At 39.9% G+C, this 23,635-nt stretch overlaps 1 protein-coding gene across 6 annotated transcripts in view; it reads left to right on the top strand.

Annotated features, from left to right (window-relative positions):
* The window catches only part of ASS1 (argininosuccinate synthase 1), a 166,998-nt gene that overhangs the window by 65,115 nt on the left and 78,248 nt on the right, over positions 1–23,635 (top strand). The window lies entirely within an intron of this gene.

The following is a 23,635-nucleotide window of genomic DNA, read 5'->3' on the forward strand; positions in this document are numbered from 1 at the left end:
ATGTGCAAGAATTCACAGAATATACGTATATGCATTTGTGATTGGCTGATGGCTGTCACGTGATACAGGGGGAGTGGAAATTAGATTTCTTTTTAAAGACACGATGAGTCCACGGATTTCATCCTTACTTGTGGGATATTCACCTTCTGGTCAGCAGGAGGAGGCAAAGAGCACCACAGCAGAGCTGCTATATATAGCTCCTACCTTCCCTCCCACTCCAGTCATTCTCTTTGCCTATGTTAGTGCTAGCTAGTTTCAGATGGCTCACGTCCTAATTTTGTAAATAAGATATCGGAAGGATGCCGGGTAGCACAGTAATTAATGTTGTGCCTTATGTGGGACCGGACAGCGCCACTGCTGCGGTCTGAATCCGTTTTGGATGAAATTAGAACCAGTATCTTATTTTTTTTCCTTGCTACTTGTTATAATAAATTTTGGGGATTTTATGGTTTCAAGGTGAGATGGACACCTCAGCAATGTTAGGCTGAGGTGTAGATAGGTTCTAATGTAGTTACATTCTTTTTTATCCTTCTGTTGCTCTGAAAAATAAAAAGTTTATTTTTAAGTTTTAAAGAGACAGTAACGTTTTTCATGGTTATCTTTTATTACAAGATTTTACATGTTTATTCATCCTTTGTGATTTAGGATGGATATAGAATATGTAAAAAAAAAAAAAAAAAATTTATTAGAAAATAAAAAAGATTTTATTTTTTTCTGAACCTACTCCTCCTAAGGCGATTACTGTTTAGGAGTCTGTTGATAATGGTCAATCTAGGCCACAAACTTCTCCTATAGTGTCCCTCTAAATTTTTATGGCCACATGCAGTGCCCTGCGTTTCCTTTCACACTCAACCCGGAGTTACTCTACATTTCCGGTATTATGTTTTTCCCACGAGGTAGAACATTTCTAGAGGAATTATTTCCAATAATTTAGAATAGACAGTTGATTGATTCCGTACTTAATATTCCGAATAGCTCTTGCCTGTTTTCCTGAAAGAGGAAGGTACTTCGGGATTATCTGTGAGAGAATTTTCAAATTTAGATGGAATATTATTTTATTTGATCCTGAGGTTGTTTTTTTCTTTCAGTTTTTAGCTTGAACGCCTCTATTTGTTACTTTAGGAGGTTTTAGCTACCCTGGGCGACTCCGACATTACCGGTGTCATCTATCCTAAGTGCGTCCCTATGTTTAAAAAAAAAAAAAAAAGTTTCCCATAGTCGAATCAGCTATGGAGGCTGGGCAATCATTCCCTAGGATGGAAGGAGTAGTTTCCAGCTTAGCTAAGAGAGCTACTATTCCCATTGAGGATAGTGGGGTTTTTCAAAGATCCTGTGGACACAAGATTAGGAGGTTGTACCCTAGGACTTACAATGGCAACCAGATGTGTACTTTGCTACCGTCTCTAGTGCGATGGAATATGGGTTTGATGCGTTTGTCTGATACGTATAAGTCAGAAGCTACCCTGGATATTATCCAGGATAGGATACAAAGCTTTTAAATTGGATAATTATTTTATTTCATATTTTTTCCTTCAAGTTTTCGAACTGGGAACATAGTTGTCTCGGTTCCAGTTCACAGGGCCTTGTGGTTAAAGCCTTGTTCTATTGATATACGCTCTAAGTCTAAGCTTTTAGAGATTCCTTGCAAGGGGAAGACCTTGTTAGGACCCGGCTTGATGAAAATAATCTCTCTTACAATTAAAAAAAATAAAAAATAAAAAAGGAAATTTGCCTACTGTTGAATCAAAGGCAGCATGAAGGACGTACCCCCAATCCGGGAACGGACTTGATTGGGGGCAGACTTTTCATATCGCTCAGGTTTGGGTTTGAGATGTTCAGGTTCCCTGGGCAATAGAAGGTAGTGTCCCAGGGATTCAAATTGGAGTTTTAAAGTTTTCTTCCCAGAGGCAAGTTTCTTCTTTCAAGTTTATTTCCCAAAAGGAGAGACGTTTGTACACTGCGTAGGAGACCTCTCTGCTCTGGGAGTGATTGTTCCCGTTCAGATTCAGGGACTCAGGTTTGTTCCAATTTATAAAAGAGGGAACCTTCAGACCAATTCTAGACCTCAAGCGTTTAAACAAATTTCTCAAGGTACTGTCCTTCCAAATGGAAACTATTCATTCCAATTTTCCTTTGATCCAAGAGGGTCAATTTATGACAACAGTGGATTTAAAGGACGCGTATCTCCATGTTCCTATTCACAGGGATCATCACAAGTTCTTTAGGTTTGCCTTTCTGGACAAACACTATCAGTTTGGTATTTGTTTTGGTTTTGGGATCTCTATTGGCGGTACTTCAATCAAAAGGCCTTGCAGTGGCGCCTTATCTGGATGATATTCTAGTTCAGGCGCCATCCTTACATCTAGCAAGTTCCCACACGGACTTGGTGTTGTCCTTCTTGAGATTCCACGGCTGGAAGGTGAATTTCGAAAAGGGGTTCTTTAGTTCCAAACACAAGGGTGTCTTCCTAGGAACCTTAATAGACTCTCTGTCTATGATGAGTTTTCTGACGGAGGTCAGGAAATCAAGGATTATCGATACTTGTCTAGCCCTTCAGTCCACTTTACTCATCTAGTGCATAGAGTTAATCGGGCTGATGGTAGCAGTAATGGACATTTCGTTTGCTCGCTCCCATCTCAGAGCTCTGCAGTTGAACATGCTGAGACAATGGATTTTGGACTTGTCCCCTCAATTTCTTTTGGAGCAAGAGTCAAGGGACTCTCTACTATGGTGGTTGTCTCTGGATTATCTCTCCCAAGGAACATGCTTTCGCAGGCCATCTTGGGTGATTGTGACAACAGATGCCGGCCTTCTTGGGTGGGGAGCAGTCTGGGGCTCTCTAAAGGCTCAGGGTATTTGGACTCAGGCAGAGTCTGTTTTTACCCATAAACAATCTGGAGCTGAGAGCGGTCTTCAATGCTTTTCTGACCTGGTCCCAGTTAGCCTTGGTTCAGTTTATCAGGTTTCAGTCGGACATCATAAAGTCAGTGGCCTATGTCTATCATCCGGGAGGAAAAAGGTTTTCCTTAAGTGATGACAGAGGTATCAAAAATAATTCAGTGGGCGGAGGCCTATTCTTGCTGTATGTCGGCGATCCATATCCCATGGGTGAACAAAAAAAGGGGTTTTGTAAAAGATGCTGACACTCACTGGCTCTATAATGCTAACCCAGAAAACAATGGCAAATCTCCATATTGCCAAAGAAATGTTATAAGGAAAAAAGGGGGGGGATGGGTAGCACTACTGAAAGCTTAGAGCGATGTAAATGTAGAACTAGTATAGACAATGCTAATGAGCTAAAAAGTTGTATCTACAACTAGCGATGTGGTGTAACATGGGTAGATCAACTATCCGGTGTGATAAAACTCATAAATCCTTAATATAGTATTATTAAATGAGGGACAGAGAATAATAATAATATGTATAAGTGTAAGTATAATTAGAATGAAGATATAAAGATAAAGGCCTATAGGTCTGAAACGCGTTGATTTGCTCTTTTATCTGACTCCTGCATACAATATACAAACCGGTTACAGTAGGTGTGGTGCATGAAGCCGCTTACCATACTTTAAGTGGAATATATATGCTTAATTTTCCCACCCATGATCTGTACACCGTTTGTATCTAAAAGGCATTTGGTCTGTTCAGCTGCCTAAATATCTGGGACCTAACCGAAGTTACAAGGTGTTCCAGCTCCTCACCTCACACCGGAACCGGTAGCAGGACCCGTAGGTACAGCTACTAAGGAGACGAAAGCTGCCAGCAAATATCTCGGTCCCAGGACCTACCCGCTCCCCTTCGCTATCACCGACATTCGAGGACGCCAAACTGTGCTTCACAAGTGATATCATTCACTAGGTCTGAAAGTCTTCAACAAACGTGCTTTACCTGGATTACTGCACGACCTCTCAAACCGAAGCGCTAATTTATTTAGCACAAAGACACGGGACTTTTTTAAAACGAATAACAGATACATCCACTATATCAAAGACTGTAATTCTGTAACCATCTTACTAGATAAGAACTTTCTCTCAATACGGCAATTATTGTCTGTTACATTTTTTGCAACAAGTTTAAATAAGTTACATAAAGTAAACAAGATATTAACTAGTCCGTGTACATTAAAACGGATTGTAAGCTCAATTCTAAGCGTATCATCTGTCAATATCTATTTATATTTTATTTTATTGTAACACTCTGTTATATCTAGTGCCGGCCCTAAAGTACATATATTTTTTATTATAACTAAATTTTTAACTTTTTTTTTTTTTTTTTTTTTTTAAATTCTTTTTATTGAGAGCCAAACACATGAATACAGCAATCAACATTTCCAGACATTATCATAAAGAATATATCCAAAGTTACAGTAGGGAAACGATCTACACGGAGGTATCATTGGTCAAGACAGAACAGGAGTTCAGAAAATCAATAATTGACAAATATCCAGGATACATGCAACATTTTACAATCATAATATCCACACATGTTCAGCTCTCTCGTTTTACACTTTTATCCCCAATTAAACCCCAATCCTCCCCCCAACCATCTAAACACAGCCCACCCCCCAACTATCTAAACAATAACCAAAGTAGAATCAACATCACTACATTCTTCTGTAGGATTATGTGTTGCACTGTAAAATTAATAAGGAGGCCATCTGGGGCGTTAGCTATTATGAGTTTTGATGGGGTTTACAAAATAGAGTTGGTATAAGGTTGCCAATTGGAATGATATTCTGGGCGATCAATCCTGCGTTAGGTAAAAAGGTGTGTAAATAAAAGCCCATTTGATAGCAAAAAAAAAAAAAGGGTCTCACGAGCATGAGTAAAACCGAGATTTCCAGTCTGGAGGCTATGCAGGGTGAAATGTGGCACTAGGTAAAGCTGCTGATTTTATTTCTAAACTTATGTCTCCTACCTCTACACAAAGTGAGTGTGAAGGAAAATGTTTGTACGGGTATAATCCAAGCAACTAATACAGTAAATGGTATGATGAAAGTTAAGATGCACATGCCTTTGAAATTAAAGTGAGGATTTTGAAGCATAAAATAAGCAGGTATTTTAATCCCCTTCCAACTTGATCACAAGGTATATTGGTTATAGTGACTATTATTATAAATAAAGACAAATGGCAACAACCCCCACCAGAATGCTACACCAGCATATGATCCTATCACTCATAGCCTAGATAGTTATGAGTTAGATCAGTACATAAATTGAACACAAGCTGAGCAATAAGGTATAGGCAAAAACAGTTTCATTACAAGCAGACATACATTATTTGTGCCAATGGCTTCGTATCAGGACAAGCAATGCAGCAACTTAAATGCACAGCCTATACTGTAGATGGCGTTTGAAATAACATGCTACATAGACAGTTAATATGCTCAATACTAAAGTAATACTTGGCTACGATGAGGAACCAGTGACTCTCCAGTGTATGTCCTTAACCTAAGAAATAAACAAACTAAAACGATATAAACAAAACAATAATAGAAACAGAACAGTAGTAAGCACAAACAGAAATATGTACTCTTAGGAGATAACCTTACTAGTAAAAGTCATTGCCCACTAACAAAGCAAGATAAGCATTGCAACAACCCCCACAGAGTCTCAGCGTACAATGTAATCTGGGAAGCATTGTGCTGTTTAACAAACTCAGCATAGGTTTTGAGGATAATTCAAGGAGCGCATTAGTTCAGTTACAAGAAGAGCCGACTTAAATATGGTCTTTCCACTATCAGCCTATACCCTCTTTGGCCGACGCTACAGCTTCATAGTACAAGACCAGCAGCCCCTTCATCTGATGCACAGGATAGCCTGAGGGAAGCAGATCGCCTGACAGAAGCAACTGTGAGCACTGAGGAAAACACAGAGTTGCGACTCCAATCTGTGCAGAGGGCTCAGCCGTGCTGTCAGTGAGGAATTGCCGTGCGGAGGGCACTGACTGTAGCAGCGCATTAAGGCAGCAGGTAAGTCCCAAGGCGAGTTCCGAAACATGCATAGGGGCAAAATCCTGTAATAGATCCAGTGTAAGTAGCATCTTAGCTATAACGATACAACTATAAATGTGGAACACAACTGCAGGTTAAAATGATAGATTGTTTTCACTAATGTAGTGGATCCCCTATGGGAAGAGGAGATCCTTTTTTATCAGTGATATTAATATTTTCTTAATACTGTATAGTTGTTACACAGTAATTGGTTGAGAGAAAGAGATGATTCTAGCTCTCTTAGAACTGTATTGCAATGAGAGATGATATGAAAAAAAAGGTAACAGGTGTTAAACACAGGTTAACTTTCCAGCAAGAACTAAAGGAAAGTCTCTTTAACAAAAACACAGTTCCTCTGCTGTTGGTCCAAACAGTTACTTAGTAGTGTATTGCAGGGATGTTGGAGAGATAAATGAATCCCAGTGTAATTACAATACAAGCAGTCAGTTCCGTGTGTTAAACAAACACTGATTCAGCAACAAAAGTGTCAAGAAGGATTCCGGCATATGTATCTTATCAAGAGGTTAACTGTAAGTAACAGATCTCAAATGTACCTGAATGTCCAATGAATTGAATACTGATCCGTTCCTCTGCGAGCTTCCCTGCTCGGTAATCTCAGCAATGTGTCCGGGAGAACCGGAAGTGATGTCACGTCAGTCCGGTACAGCAGTTCTTGAGACTTACCGGGTAAGTAAAATAAGAAAGCAAGTTGTTAGTGGAAGTCCCGAATTTACCTGCAGTCTGATTGTCCCAATAGTGAACTGTAGCACACAGCAAAATCAGCAGCTCAGTAGTTAGTGCTTCACGGCAGCTTGTAATACAGGAAGGAAGAGAGACCTCTGTAATCCGTTTTTGGGAGATAGTAGAAATGCTGAAAGAGGAAAATACGAATCAGTGAATAAATTACAACTTTATATTTATCAGGCTTGTATCACACCTAACTTAGGCTAGGTTTCCAGAATACTGAGCAAGGTGTGTTGGGAGAGCACCTGTTTTAAAGGAGGTGTAACCAATCAGCAGCAGGGAGATGAATAATCCTTAAAGAGACAGCGAGAAACCCTGACATGACCCCCCTCTCAGGGTCGCTGTTCCACAGCGAGAGGACGAGGACGTTCAGGGTGTCTGCGATGAAAAACAGAGATCAAACGAGGAGCATTTAAATTGGAAACAGGTTCCCAAGAGTCCTCATCCACCGAGTAGTTTTTCCATCTCACCAGATACTGCAAGACTCCTTTGTGATATCTGGAATCTAAAACTGACTCAACCTCATATTCATCCAAAGCTAGTCCGGGATCAGTTGGTGGGAGTAATACCTGCTCATCTCTTGTCCTTATGTAAGGTTTTACCAAAGATACATGGACAGTAGGATGTATCTTCATTGTTGCAGGTAACTGCAATCGTATAGCATTTTCGTTTACAATTTTCTGAACGGGAAAAGGTCCAATAAAAAGAGTGGCTAACTTTTTTGAAGGGATCTGAAGCTTCAGATTTTTTGTGGAAAGCCACACTAAGTCTCCTATAGAATAGGTTGGTGGTTTCCTTCGACGAAGATCGTAGTAATGTTTCTGAGTATGTTGAGCTCTTAAGATATTTTCTTTTATATGCTTGAAATTTTCTTGTAGGGTGTTACATAAATCGTCAACTAATGGCGAATCGGGTGACCCATTTTTTGACAGTGGGAAATCCGGATGATAAGCGTAGTTCGCATAAAACGGTGTCATCTTTGTAGAGGAGTTAATTGAGTTGTTATATGCGAACTCAGCCATAGAGAGGAATTTTATCCAGTCTGTTTGATGGTATGAACAGTAACATCTGAGGTAATGGTCGAGCCATTGATTGAGTCTCTCAGCTTGACCATTGGTCTGTGGGTGAAATGCTGTGGTATAACGGTGGTCGATTTTAGTCAACTCACATAGCTTGGTCCAGAATTTCGAAGTGAATTGACATCCCCTATCAGTTGTCAAGATGGGGGGTATGCCATGTAACTTAACTATGTGGTCGATAAAAAGATGAGCTGTTTCAGAGGAGGAAGGGACCTTGTGATAGGGAACGAAATGAGCCATTTTAGTGAATAGATCTATGACTACAAAAATAGTTGTTTGTTGGATGGGGGCAAATCAACGATGAAGTCCATTGACACATGTTCCCAGGGTTTCTGTGGAACAGGAATGGACATTAAGAGTCCATACGGTGGTTTCCTCTCAGGTTTGGAAGTGGCACAAACCTTGCACGTCTTGATGTAGTTTTGAACAGTTGTTTTCATCTCAGGCCACCAGAAACTGCGTTTTATTCGCTCCATGGTCCGTCGGACACCAGGGTGTCCAGCAAGGGGTGAATCATGTGTTGACTGTAATAGTTGTAATCTCATATGAGAGGGCAAATAAATTTTATCCCCGTGATAGTATATTCCAGAGGTTTTTAAGAGATTGGGTTCTGGGGAAAGAGGTACATTCCTACAGTAATCCTTGAGTTCATCAAGTAATGGGATGGACAACCCGATAAAACACTCTGGAGGAACAATAGAAGTCCTAGTGTGCCAGGGTGTAGGTTTATTAGGGATGCGAGATAAGGCATCTGCCTTGCCGTTTTTTTCTGCAGGCCTATAAATGATGTTAAAATTGAATCGATCGAAGTAAAGGCTCCATCGTACTTGACGAGCCGAGAGTGTTTTATTCCTTTGGAGGTACTGGAGGTTCTTATGATCTGTGAAGATATTGATTGGTAGTTTAGTTCCTTCCAGGAGATGCCTCCAATGCTCTAGAGATCGGCGGATTGCCAACAACTCCTTATCCCCAATAGCATAATTTCTTTCAGCTGGAGTCATTGTTTTTGAATAGAAAGATATGGGATGTAGCGGTTCTTGTAAGGTTTTCTGTTGGGACAAGACAGCTCCAATTGCATAATCAGAGGAATCGACTTCCAATGTGTATTGATATTGTGGGTTTGGGAATTGAAGAATAGGTGCAGATGTAAACCTGGCTTTTAACAGATTGAATGTGCTTTTGGCATCAGAATCCCATCTGAATACCGCGTTAGAGCCAGTTAATCTTGTCAAAGGTTTTACCAGTGTGGAAAAATTCTTTATGAATTTTCTATAATAGTTAGAAAACCCTAAAAATCTCTGTAGATCCTTTTTTGTTTTAGGTTCTGGCCATTCTAGTACGGCGGTAACCTTTTCAGTCTGCATTTGTACTCCCTTGGGTGAGATGTTATACCCGAGGAAGGAGACATGATTAGTATGGAATTTACATTTTTCGGGTTTGGCATACAGCTTATGGACTCTAAGTCTGGAGAGGACCCAACGCACGTGTTTTTTGTGTTCTTCCATAGTTCTGGAATAAATGAGGATGTCGTCGAGATAGATGACTACGCACACGTCCAACAAATCACGAAACACATCGTTGATGAAGTGTTGGAACGTGGCGGGGGCATTGCATAGGCCGAACGGCATTACCAGGTACTCAAAAAGACCGTACCTGGTCCTAAATGCCGTCAGCCACTCATGACCTTCCTTTATCCGGATGAGGTTGTAGGCCCCTCTTAGGTCTAATTTAGAGAAGATGGTAGCTTCAGAGAGTCTTTCGATCATCTCTGGAATTAGGGGTAAAGGATATCGATTTTTTTATTGTGCACTTATTAAGTTCACGATAATCTATTATGGGTCTGAGACTGGAATCTTTATTGCGGACAAAAAATATACCTGCACCAGCAGGGGAGGTGGAACTCCTGATGAAGCCTTTCCGCAAATTCTCCTCCAAATACGTTTTCAGGTGTTCTAGTTCTGGAGGACTTAAGGGATAGAGGTGTCCGCATGGTATCCTTGCACCAGGTTGGAGGTCTATGGGGCAATCGTATGCCCTATGGGGTGGTAAATTCTCAGCCTCAGTTTTGCTAAAGACATCTAGAAAGTCTTTGTATTCTGAGGGTAAATCTTCAGATTGGGGGTTAGTGTGAAATAAGAATTGATCATGGAAACAGGTTTCTTTGCAATAATCTGAAACAAAATTTATTGAGAATGGAGACCATACAATTGAAGGGTTATGGAGTTTAAGCCACTCCAAGCCTATAACCAAAGTAAAATGAGGAGAAGGTAAAACATCAAAAGAAATCATTTCAACATGTCCTGAAATGTTAGCATATAATGGTACAGTCTCTTGAGTAATAGGTCCGGAGGTCATAGGGGAACCGTCTATGACCTTGATTGGAATAGGGACTTTCTTTGTAATCAGTGGAATGTTGTTGGTTAGGCAGAACTCTTCATCAATATAGTTCCCTGTAGCACCAGAATCTATTATGGCGTCGTTAATCGTCAGACGTTTTTGATCCAGCTGCAGGAAGAGAGATAAAGTACAGTAAGAATTTGAAGCTTTCGGCAGAAATAGTATAGAGGTGTATGCTATGTGTGACATACCTTTCTTGGTTTTTGTCAGAACTGCGCAATCCTGGACAGAATGGGTGGGACTAGCGCAGTACATACATAGGTTTTTTACCTTACGTCGTAGTTTTTCCTCTGGAGTGAGGGGACCCCTTAGGAATCCAATCTCCATAGCCTCGGTCTGAGGTTTGGAATGACTGTAGGAGCTAATACCTGTTGAAGTTGAATAACTTTTAGGCTTTGTTTCTACAGTATAACGTTCTGCTTTTCTTTCACGTATGCGTCTATCGATCTGGGTGGCAACTCGCATAAAGTCATCCAAAGTTTTTGGCAGCTCAATCCTTGCGAATTCATCTTTTAGCGCCTCTGATAGCCCTAAACGGAACTGATTCTGCAAGGCAACGGGGCTCCAGAGCGAATCAGCAGCGAATTGTTTAAAATCCGTAATATACTCCTCCACAGGCCTTTTGCCTTGTTTGAGGCTCCTCATGGAGGTTTCTGCGGTTAATTGTATATCAGTGTCCTGAAACAATTCATCCATAGCTGAGAAGAATTCATTCAGGGACCCAAGTATGGAGTCATCGGTTTCAAAGAACCGGTCTGCCCAATTCCTGGGTTCCCCTCTGAGAAAGGAAATGGTAGTTAGAACCTTCACTCTCTCAGTGGGGTAAGTACGAGGTTTCATCAGAAATAGTAGGTGACATGCATTCTTAAATTGCCTATAAGCTTTTCTGTTCCCTGAAAATGTTTCTGGCAATGAAACTTGGGGTTCAGCTAATATTTCCAACTGGTTAGATTTAACAGCAATTGAATCTCTTATGACACCTTTTAAAGCAGCATTTTCTATACGTAGGTCATGCAAGCCTTGGGCTAGCTGATCTACTTTTTGGGATAAGTTGAAAACAATCTGGGGTAACTCTGCTGGTTCCATTTCCTTTTTAGGGCTCAGTATTATATAACGATACAACTATAAATGTGGAACACAACTGCAGGTTAAAATGATAGATTGTTTTCACTAATGTAGTGGATCCCCTATGGGAAGAGGAGATCCTTTTTTATCAGTGATATTAATATTTTCTTAATACTGTATAGTTGTTACACAGTAATTGGTTGAGAGAAAGAGATGATTCTAGCTCTCTTAGAACTGTATTGCAATGAGAGATGATATGAAAAAAAAGGTAACAGGTGTTAAACACAGGTTAACTTTCCAGCAAGAACTAAAGGAAAGTCTCTTTAACAAAAACACAGTTCCTCTGCTGTTGGTCCAAACAGTTACTTAGTAGTGTATTGCAGGGATGTTGGAGAGATAAATTAATCCCAGTGTAATTACAATACAAGCAGTCAGTTCCGTGTGTTAAACAAACACTGATTCAGCAACAAAAGTGTCAAGAAGGATTCCGGCATATGTATCTTATCAAGAGGTTAACTGTAAGTAACAGATCTCAAATGTACCTGAATGTCCAATGAATTGAATACTGATCCGTTCCTCTGCGAGCTTCCCTGCTCGGTAATCTCAGCAATGTGTCCGGGAGAACCGGAAGTGATGTCACGTCAGTCCGGTACAGCAGTTCTTGAGACTTACCGGGTAAGTAAAATAAGAAAGCAAGTTGTTAGTGGAAGTCCCGAATTTACCTACAGTCTGATTGTCCCAATAGTGAACTGTAGCACACAGCAAAATCAGCAGCTCAGTAGTTAGTGCTTCACGGCAGCTTGTAATACAGGAAGGAAGAGAGACCTCTGTAATCCGTTTTTGGGAGATAGTAGAAATGCTGAAAGAGGAAAATACGAATCAGTGAATAAATTACAACTTTATATTTATCAGGCTTGTATCACACCTAACTTAGGCTAGGTTTCCAGAATACTGAGCAAGGTGTGTTGGGAGAGCACCTGTTTTAAAGGAGGTGTAACCAATCAGCAGCAGGGAGATGAATAATCCTTAAAGAGACAGCGAGAAACCCTGACATTAGCGCCTGACTCCCCAGTGTCCGGGATTAGCATCTGGTTCTCTCGATGAGTGCTAGGACTGTAACTGTGCTCAGCAGATGTTGGTAGAGGAAGCAGATCCTCGTTCACGTGAGAAGGCCAAGATCTCTCTGCTGGAACTGAGAGGAACCGCCGGGTCGTCAGTTGCAGAGGGCCCTTGCAGGTCCGTGATAGTTGAATTTTGCAGGTTTAGTACTGGGGGATAGGTTCGCATGTTGACACAATCACTTTTAGAATGGCCAAAACTCCCATTTGCTTGAACTTCTTTCTGTAGTTTTTCAAAGCTTAGAAGTAAGCGATCAAATGTAGGCAGAAAGAGCTTGAGTATCTGCGCAGTAACCTCCTTTTCTGCCTCCATTGTTCTGAAAGTCAGTGGGAAGGAGTCCAGTATATACAAAGTCCCTCGGGGGTTTTGATTTTGTCAAATGCCTTCCGGGGAAGAAGAGAGTGGATTACTTCTATCTGCCTGAGGCTCCCGGACAGCTTATCTGTCAAGGGAAATGCAGATGGCATAGAATGATGGCGATATAACATAAATTAGAGAGTAGCTTCTTCAGAGCAACACAAGCTCGCAGCCATCTTCTAGAACCGCCCACCGGAAGTCCACATTTTTTACTTTTATTAAATTTATTTTATTAATTTTTTATATCTTCATTCTTTATTCTAATTATACTTACACTTATACTTATTATTATTTTCTTTCATGTAATTAGCAAGAGTCCATGAGCTAGTGACGTATGGGATATACATTCCTACCAGGAGGGGCAAAGTTTCCCAAACCTCAAAATGCCTATAAATACACCCCTCACCACACCCACAATTCAGTTTTACAAACTTTGCCTCCGATGGAGGTGGTGAAGTAAGTTTGTGCTAGATTCTACGTTGATATGCGCTCCGCAGCAAGTTGGAGCCCGGTTTTCCTCTCAGCGTGCAGTGAATGTCAGAGGGATGTGAGGAGAGTATTGCCTATTTGAATGCAGTGATCTCCTTCTACGGGGTCTATTTCATAGGTTCTCTGTTATCGGTCGTAGAGATTCATCTCTTACCTCCCTTTTCAGATCGACGATATACTCTTATATATACCATTACCTCTGCTGATTCTCGTTTCAGTACTGGTTTGGCTATCTGCTATATGTAGATGAGTGTCCTGGGGTAAGTAAGTCTTATTTTCTGTGACACTCCAAGCTATGGTTGGGCACTTTGTTTATAAAGTTCTAAATATATGTATTCAAACATTTATTTGCCTTGACTCAGAATGTTCAACTTTCCTTATTTTCAGACAGTCAGTTTCATATTTGGGATAATGCATTTTTGATTTGACCATTTTTTCTTACCTTAAAATTTGACTTTTTCCCTGTGGGCTGTTAGGCTCGCGGGGGCTGAAAATGCTTCATTTTATTGCGTCATTCTTGGCGCGGACTTTTTTGGCGCAAAAATTCTATTTCCGTTTCCGGCGTCATACGTGTCGCCGGAAGTTGCGTCATTCTTTGACGTTATTTCGCGCCAAAAAATGTCGGCGTTCCGGATGTGGCGTCATTTTTGGCGGCAAAAAGCATTTAGGCGCCAAATAATGTGGGCGTTTTATTTGGCGCGAAAAAATATGGGCGTCGCTTTTGTCTCCACATTATTTAAGTCTCATTTTTTATTGCTTCTGGTTGCTAGAAGCTTGTTCTTTAGCATTTTTTCCCATTCCTGAAACTGTCATTTAAGGAATTTGATCAATTTTGCTTTATATGTTGTTTTTTCTCTTACATATTGCAAGATGTCTCACGTTGCATCTGAGCCAGAAGATACTACAGGAAAATCGCTGTCAAGTGCTGAATCTACCAAAGCTAAGTGTATCTGCTGTAAACTTTTGGTAGCTATTTCTCCAGCTGTTGTTTGTATTGATTGTCATGACAAACTTGTTAAAGCAGATAATATTTCCTTTAGTAAAGTACCATTGCCTGTTGCAGTTCCTTCAACATCTAAGGTGCAGAATGTTCCTGATAACATAAGAGATTTTGTTTCTGAATCCATAAAGAAGGCTATGTCTGTTATTTCTCCTTCTAGTAAACGTAAAAAATCTTTTAAAACTTCTCTCCCTACAGATGAATTTTTAAATGAACATCATCATTCTGATTCTGATGACTCCTCTGGTTCAGAGGATTCTGTCTCTGAGGTTGATGCTGATAAATCTTCATATTTATTTAAAATGGAATTTATTCGTTCTTTACTTAAAGAAGTTCTAATTGCTTTAGAAATAGAGGATTCTTGTCCTCTTGATACTAATTCTAAACGTTTAGATAAGGTATTTAAAGCTCCTGTGGTTATTCCAGAAGTTTTTCCTGTTCCTAATGCTATTTCTGCAGTAATTTCCAAAGAATGGGATAAATTGGGTAATTCATTTACTCCTTCTAAACGTTTTAAGCATTTATATCCTGTGCCGTCTGACAGATTTAGAATTTTGGGACAAAATCCCTAAAGTTGATGGGGCTATTTCTACCCTTGCTAAACGTACTACTATTCCTACGTCAGATGGTACTTCGTTAAGGATCCTCTAGATAGGAAAATTGAGTCCTTTCTAAGAAAAGCTTATCTGTGTTCAGGTAATCTTCTTAGACCTGCTATATCTTTGGCTGATGTTGCTGCAGCTTCAACTTTTTGGTTGGAAACTTTAGCGCAACAAGTAACACATCGTGATTCTCATGACATTATTATTCTTCTTCAGCATGCTAATAATTTTATCTGTGATGCCATTTTTGATATTATCAGAGTTGATGTCAGTTATGTCTCTAGCTATTTTAGCTAGAAGAGCTTTATGGCTTAAAACTTGGAATGCTGATATGGCTTCTAAATCAACTTTACTTTCTATTTCTTTCCAGGGTAACAAATTATTTGGTTCTCAGTTGGATTCCATCATTTCAACTGTTACTGGTGGGAAAGGAACTTTTTTACCACAGGATAAAAAATCTAAAGGTAAAAGCAGAGCTAATAATCGTTTTCGTTCCTTTCGTTTCAACAAAGAACAAAAGCCTGATCCTTCATCCTCAGGAGCAGTTTCAGTTTGGAAACCATCTCCAGTCTGGAATAAATCCAAGCCAGCTAGAAAGGCAAAGCCTGCTTCTAAGTCCACATGAAGGTGCGGCCCTCATTCCAGCTCAGCTGGTAGGGGGCAGGTTACGTTTTTTCAAGGAAATTTGGATCAATTCTGTTCACAATCTTTGGATTCAGAACATTGTTTCAGAAGGGTACAGAATTGGTTTCAAGATAAGACCTCCTGCAAAGAGATTTTTTCTTTCCCGTGTCCCAGTAAATCCAGTAAAAGCTCAAGCATTTCTGAAATGTGTTTCAGATCTAGAGTTGACTGGAGTAATTATGCCAGTTCCAGTTCAGGAACAGGGGATGGGGTTTTATTCAAATCTCTTCATTGTACCAAAGAAGGAGAATTCCTTCAGACCAGTTCTGGATCTAAAAATATTGAATCGTTATGTAAGGATACCAACGTTCAAAATGGTAACTGTAAGGACTATCTTGCCTTTTGTTCAGCAAGGGAATTATATGTCCACAATAGATTTACAGGATGCATATCTGCATATTCCGATTCATCCAGATCATTTTCAGTTCCTGAGATTCTCTTTTCTGGACAAGCATTACCAGTTTGTGGCTCTGCCGTTTGGCCTAGCTACAGCTCCAAGAATTTTTACAAAGGTTCTCGGTGCCCTTCTCTCTGTAATCAGAGAACAGGGTATTGTGGTATTTCCTTATTTGGACGATATCTTGGTACTTGCTCAGTCTTTACATTTAGCAGAATCTCATACGAATCGACTTGTGTTGTTTCTTCAAGATCATGGTTGGAGGATCAATTTACCAAAAAGTTCTTTGATTCCTCAGACAAGGGTAACCTTTCTGGGTTTCCAGATGGATTCAGTGTCCATGACTCTGTCTTTAACAGACAAGAGACGTCTAAAATTGATTGCAGCTTGTCGAAACCTTCAGTCACAATCATTCCCTTCGGTAGCCTTATGCATGGAAATTCTAGGTCTTATGACTGCTGCATCGGACGCGATCCCCTTTGCTCGTTTTCACATGCGACCTCTTCAGCTCTGTATGCTGAAGCAATGGTGCAAGGATTACACGAAGATATCTCAAACAATATCTTTAAAACCGATTGTTCGGCACTCTCTAACATGGTGGACAGATCACCATCGTTTAATTCAGGGGGCTTCTTTTGTGCTTCCGACCTGGACTGTAATTTCAACAGATGCAAGTCTCACGGGTTGGGGAGCTGTGTGGGGATCTCTGACGGCACAGGGAGTTTGGGAATCTCAGGAGGTGAGATTACCTATCAATATCTTGGAACTCCGTGCAATTTTCAGAGCTCTTCAGTTTTGGCCTCTTCTGAAGAGAGAATCGTTCATTTGTTTTCAGACAGACAATGTCACAACTGTGGCATACATCAATCATCAAGGAGGGACTCACAGTCCTCTGGCTATGAAAGAAGTATCTCAAATTTTGGTTTGGGCGGAATCCAGCTCCTGTCTAATCTCTGCGGTTCATATCCCAGGTGTAGACAATTGGGAAGCGGATTATCTCAGTCGCCAAACGTTGCATCCGGGCGAATGGTCTCTTCACCCAGAGGTATTTCTTCAGATTGTTCAAATGTGGGAACTTCCAGAAATAGATCTGATGGCGTCCCATCTAAACAAGAAACTTCCCAGGTATCTGTCCAGATCCCGGGATCCTCAGGCGGAGGCAGTGGATGCATTATCACTTCCTTGGAAGTATCATCCTGCCTATATCTTTCCGCCTCTAGTTCTTCTTCCAAGAGTGATCTCCAAGATTCTGAAGGAATGCTCGTTTGTTCTGCTGGTAGCTCCAGCATGGCCTCACAGGTTTTGGTATGCGGATCTTGTCCGGATGGCCTCTTGCCAACCATGGACTCTTCCGTTAAGACCAGACCTTCTGTCACAAGGTCCTTTTTTCCATCAGGATCTGAAATCCTTAAATTTAAAGGTATGGAGATTGAACGCTTGATTCTTGGTCAAAGAGGTTTCTCTGACTCTGTGATTAATACTATGTTACAGGCCCGTAAATCTGTATCTCGAGAGATATATTATAGAGTCTGGAAGACTTATATTTCTTGGTGTCTTTCTCATCATTTTTCTTGGCATTCTTTTAGAATACCGAGAATTTTACAGTTTCTTCAGGATGGTTTAGATAAGGGTTTGTCCGCAAGTTCTTTGAAAGGACAAATCTCTGCTCTTTCTGTTCTTTTTCACAGAAAGATTGCTATTCTTCCTGATATTCATTGTTTTGTACAAGCTTTGGTTCGTATAAAACCTGTCATTAAGTCAATTTCTCCTCCTTGGAGTTTGAATTTGGTTCTGGGAGCTCTTCAAGCTCCTCCGTTTGAACCTATGCATTCATTGGACATTAAATTACTTTCTTGGAAAGTTTTGTTTCTTTTGGCCATCTCTTCTGCCAGAAGAGTTTCTGAATTATCTGCTCTTTCTTGTGAGTCTCCTTTTCTGATTTTTCATCAGGATAAGGCGGTGTTGCGAACTTCTTTTGAATTTTTACCTAAAGTTGTGAATTCCAACAACATTGGTAGAGAAATTGTGGTTCCTTCATTATGTCCTAATCCTAAGAATTCTAAGGAGAAATCGTTGCATTCTTTGGATGTTGTTAGAGCTTTGAAATATTATGTTGAAGCTACGAAATCTTTCCGTAAGACTTCTAGTCTATTTGTTATCTTTTCCGGTTCTAGAAAAGGCCAGAAAGCTTCTGCCATTTCTTTGGCATCTTGGTTGAAATCTTTAATTCATCTTGCCTATGTTGAGTCGGGTAAAATTCCGCCTCAGAGAATTACAGCTCATTCTACTAGGTCAGTATCTACTTCCTGGGCGTTTAGGAATGAAGCTTCGGTTGACCAGATCTGCAAAGCAGCAACTTGGTCCTCTTTGCATACTTTTACTAAATTCTACCATTTTGATGTATTTTCTTCTTCTGAAGCAGTTTTTAGTAGAAAAGTACTTCAGGCAGCGGTTTCAGTTTGAATCTTCTGCTTATGTTTTTCGTTAAACTTTATTTTGGGTGTGGATTATTTTCAGCAGGAATTGGCTGTCTTTATTTTATCCCTCCCTCTCTAGTGACTCTTGTGTGGAAAGATCCACATCTTGGGTAGTCATTATCCCATACGTCACTAGCTCATGGACTCTTGCTAATTACATGAAAGAAAACATAATTTATGTAAGAACTTACCTGATAAATTCATTTCTTTCATATTAGCAAGAGTCCATGAGGCCCGCCCTTTTTTTGTGGTGGTTATGATTTTGTATAAAGCACAATTATTCCAATTCCTTATTTTATATGCTTTCGCACTTTTTTATCACCCCACTTCTTGGCTATTCGTTAAACTGAATTGTGGGTGTGGTGAGGGGTGTATTTATAGGCATTTTGAGGTTTGGGAAACTTTGCCCCTCCTGGTAGGAATGTATATCCCATACGTCACTAGCTCATGGACTCTTGCTAATATGAAAGAAATGAATTTATCAGGTAAGTTCTTACATAAATTATGTTATTATTAGTATTCTCTGTCCCTCATTTAATAATACTATATTAAGGATTTATGAGTTTTATCACACCGGATAGTTGATCTATCTATGTTACACCACATAGCTAGTTGTAGATACAACTTTTTAGCTCATTAGCATTGTCCATACTAGTTCTACATTTACATCGCTCTAAGCTTTCAGTAGCGCTACCCATCCCCCCCTTTTTTCCCAGGGGTGAACAACTGGGTGGCGGATTTTCTGAGCAGGCAAACCTATCATCCGGGAGAGTGAGAACTCCATCCGGAAGTGTTCTCCAGCCTGTTTTTCAGGTGGGGTCAGCAAGAGTTAGATCTCATGGCATCTCGTCAGAATGCCAAGCTCCCGGGATACGGGTCGAGGTCCAGGGATCCCCAGGCAGAACTGATAGATGATCTCGTGGTTCCTTGGTCCTTCAATCTTGCATACCTATTTCCTCCATTTGCGCTTCCTCCTCGAGTCATTGTCAGAATCAAACAGGAGAGGGCATCAGTGATACTCATTGCTCCTGCGTAGCCTTGCAGGATTTGGTATGCAGATCTGGTGGACATGTCATCCCTGCCACCATGGAGACTTCCGTTGAGGAAGGACTGTCTCATTCAAGGACCCTTCCTTCACCCAAATCTAGTTTCTCTGAAGCTGACTGCTTGGAGATTGAACCCTTAATCCTATCCAAGCGGGGGTTTTCTGATTCAGTCATAGAGCCCATGTTCCAGGCTCATAAACCTGTGACTAGAAAGATTTACCATAAGATATGGCGTAAATATCTTTATTGGTGTGAATCCAGGGGCTACTCGTGGAGTAGAGTTAGGATTCCCAGAATTTTGTCTTTTCTCCAAGAAGGATTGGAGAAGGGTTTATCGGCAAGTTCCCTAAAGTGTCAGATCTCTGCCTTATTTATTTTGTTACACATACGTCTGGTGGATGTCCCAGACGTTCAATCCTTTTGTCAGGCTTTGGTTAGAATCAGGCCTGTGTTTAAACCAATTACTCCTCCATGGAGTCTGAATTTAGTTCTCAAAGTTCTTCAAGGGGTTCCATTTGAGCCTATGCATTCCTTAGATATTAAGTTGTTATCTTGAAAAGTTTTATTTCTTGTTGCTATTTCTTCAGCTTGAAGAGTGTCTGAACTTTCGGCATTACAATACAATTCTCCTTACCTTATTTTTCTTTCAGATAAGGTAGTTTTACATACTAACCTAGGGTTCCTTCCTAAGGTTGTTTCAAGCAGGAACATTAATCAGGAAATTGTTGTTCCTTCCCTGTGTCCTAATCTATCTTCACAAAAGGAATGTATTTTTGCACAATTTGGACATGGTCCGTGCTTTGAAATTTTATTTACAAGCGACTAAGGACTTTCGTCAGTCGTCTTCTTTGTTTGTCATTTTCTCTGGAAAACATAAGGGTCAGAAAGCTATGGCTATCTCTCTTTTTTTTTTGGCCGAAGGGTATCATCCGTTTTGCATATGAGACTGCTGGACAGCAGCCTCCTGAAAGAGTTACGGCTAATTCCACTAGGGCTGTTGCTTCCTAATGGGCATTCAAAAATGAAGCTTCTGTAGAACAGATTTGCAAGGCTGCAACTTGTCGTCTCTTCACACTTTTTCTAAATTTTACAAATTTGATACTTTTGCCTTGGCTGAGGCTGTTTTTGGGAGAAAGGTTCTTCAAGCAGTGGTGCCTTCCGTTTAGGTTCCCTGTCTTGTCCCTCCCTTTTTCATCCGTGTACTATAGCTTTGGTATTGTATCCCACAAGTAAGGATGAAATCCGTGGACTCATCATGTCTAAAAAGAAATACATTTATCAGGTAAGCATAAATTTTCTTTTCTTTTTAGACACGATGAGTCCACGGCCCGCCCTGTTCTCTGAGACAGGTTATTAATTTTTGTAAACTTCAGACACCTCTGCACCTTGGCTTTTTCTTTCTCTTCCTAACTTCGGTCGAATGACTCGAGTGGGAGGGAAGGGAGGAGCTATATATAGCAGCTCTGCTGTGGTGCTCTTTGCCTCCTCCTGCTGACCAGGAGGTGAAATCCCACAACTAAGGATGAAATCTGTGGGCTCATCGTGTCTAAAAAGAAATAAATTTATCAGGTAAGCATAAATTTTCTTTTTTTTTTCTGACAAATTTCAAAGTTATGTCTACTACTCATGTGAAGTTCAGACAGTGCTATTACATTGTCTTTTTATCATTAATCTACTGTATTTACTGGTCTTTTAAATAAAACCCACTGCTTTATTGTTGTAATAAAAAAACACTGATTTATATCCCTTTTAAATTTCTTTGAAATAGTATAGCACAGAACTAAATGAATAACTCCCCTACTTGAATGGATTTTTTGCTTTACATTGACTTAGTGCTTGAGCGCTCTACAACATGAATTTTACTGTGCACCCCGGAGTAGAATGTTTCTTACAGATTAGGTACTTAGTATGGGGTATATTTATGATTGTGCAAGTGGACATGATCCGATGTAGCGTATCATGTCGCTGCACATTGATAAATGCCGACAGCATACGCTCTCAGCATTTATCATTACATCAGCAGTTCTTGTGAACTACTGGTGCAATTCCGCCCCCTGCAGATTCGCAGCAAATTGGCTGCTAGCAGGGGGTGTCAATCAGCCCGATCGTATTCGATCGGGTTGATTTCTGTCGATTTGTGTCCGCGGCCTCCGAGCAGGCGGACAGGTTATGGAGCAGCGGTTTATATGGAGTTTGATAAATATGGCCCTATGTATGCACAAAAGTATAATCCATAGGAACTTTCTTGCAGTCAACGAGTTTTCACGTTTATTTTTAAACTTCTTTTTTTTTCTGACTTTTTAGAATGGGAGTTTTCACATAGGACAAATATTAAAGGGACACTAAACCCACATTTTTTTCTTTCATGATTCAGACAGAGCATTCCATTTTAAGCAATTTTCTAATTTACTCCTATTATCATTTTTTCTTCATTCTCTTGCTATCTTTATTTGAAAAATAAAGCCCATATTTGGTTCAGCACCCTGGATAGCGCTTGCTGATTGGTGGGTACATATAGCCACTAATCAGCAGGCGCAACCCAGGTTCTGAACCAAAAATGGTCCGGCTCCTAAGCTTAGATTCCTGCTTTTTCAAATAAAGATAGCAAGTGAACGAAGAAAATTTCATAATAGGAGTAAATTAGAAAGTTGCTTAAAGGGACAGTCAACACCAGAATTGTTGTTTAAAAAGAAAGATAATCCCTTTATTACCCATTCCCCAGTTTTGCATAACAAACACTGTTATAGATATATACTTTTTACCTCTGTGATTAACTTGTATCTAATGAAAAACAAACTGCGAGAACAAACCCACTTTTATTCCGATTTACAGCTTAAAAATATTGTAATCCTTTAAAGAGGCAAATTCTCTTGGTTTCAAAGTTTGCTCGTCATTAAGGCATACCTTGTATCTAAGCCTCTGCAGAATGCCCCCTTATTTCAGTTTTTTTGACAGGCTTGCATTTTAGCCAATCAGTGCTTACTCCAGGGTAACTTCACGTGCATGAGCTCAATGTTATCTATATGAAACACATGAACTAATGCCCTCTAGTGGTCAAAATGCATTCAGATTAGAGGCAGTCTTCAAGGTCTAAGAAATTAGCATATGAACCTCCTAGGTTTAGATTTCAACTAAGAATAGCAAGAGAACAAAGCAAAATTGGTGATAAAAGTAAATTTGAAAGTTGTTTAAAATTACATTCCCTATTTAAATCACGAAAGTTTTTTTTTGGACTTGACTGTCCCTTTATAATGTCATGCTATATCTGAATCATAAAAGAAAAAAAATGGGTTTAGTATCCCTTTAAGGGGGTTACGCATATATTTTGTATTAGGATTAGCACAAGTTGCATGATGCAGACCTCTGATATTGCTTTATTTGAGTGAGTTGGTATCTTGTCTGCAGATTTCAGCACTATCATGCTTGGACTGTTCCTCCCAATCCGGCAAATCTGTTATGCAGAAGAAAGTGCAAACATATGAATTGTATTTATTTTTATGTAACGCTTTTTCAGTTTTGAAATAATACTGCAGACATTCACTGTATATGCATGATAGAAAGAGACTGACAGACAGATACAGACAGATGGATCGGTAAGTAGACACACACACAAACAGGCAGCCATAGATATAGATAGATAGATAGATAGATAGATAAATATCTTGAAGACAACTAGACAGCTATATAGTAAAAAAAAAAAAGATATATGGACAGGTAGACAAATGGATATATAGACATGCAGACAGACGTAGAGATAGTTATATGGATAGCGAGAGATACTGCAGAATACATTATGGCTAGCTAACAGGAAGACCTCCTACAGCTGTGGTATACAAGGAAAATTAGTTACAAATTAAACAAAACACTGAAATACATTTTAAAATGTCCTTTGTTAGATAAAAGTGAAAAGTTAACTACAGGTTCTCTATAAGTGAAGTTCCTTTAAGTAACACTAGAGGGAGACAAAGACCAGCACTTTTGTGCCTGTGTGATTATGTTATCGTGGGTATCTTGCTGTTGATCAGATGCAAATAGTTATTTACATCTGAATCTCTGTAACTGTTTCACCCTCCCTAATTGCAGCACAGCAGATATAAAGCCTTTAATTAAACATAATGTTAATTGGCTTGTTCTTTATGTTTACAAGAGTATCTCTAATAAATGGATATTTATATAGAATGGTGCCT

Source organism: Bombina bombina, chromosome 12 (assembly GCF_027579735.1).
Source record: "Bombina bombina isolate aBomBom1 chromosome 12, aBomBom1.pri, whole genome shotgun sequence".
Lineage (NCBI taxonomy): Eukaryota > Metazoa > Chordata > Amphibia > Anura > Bombinatoridae > Bombina > Bombina bombina.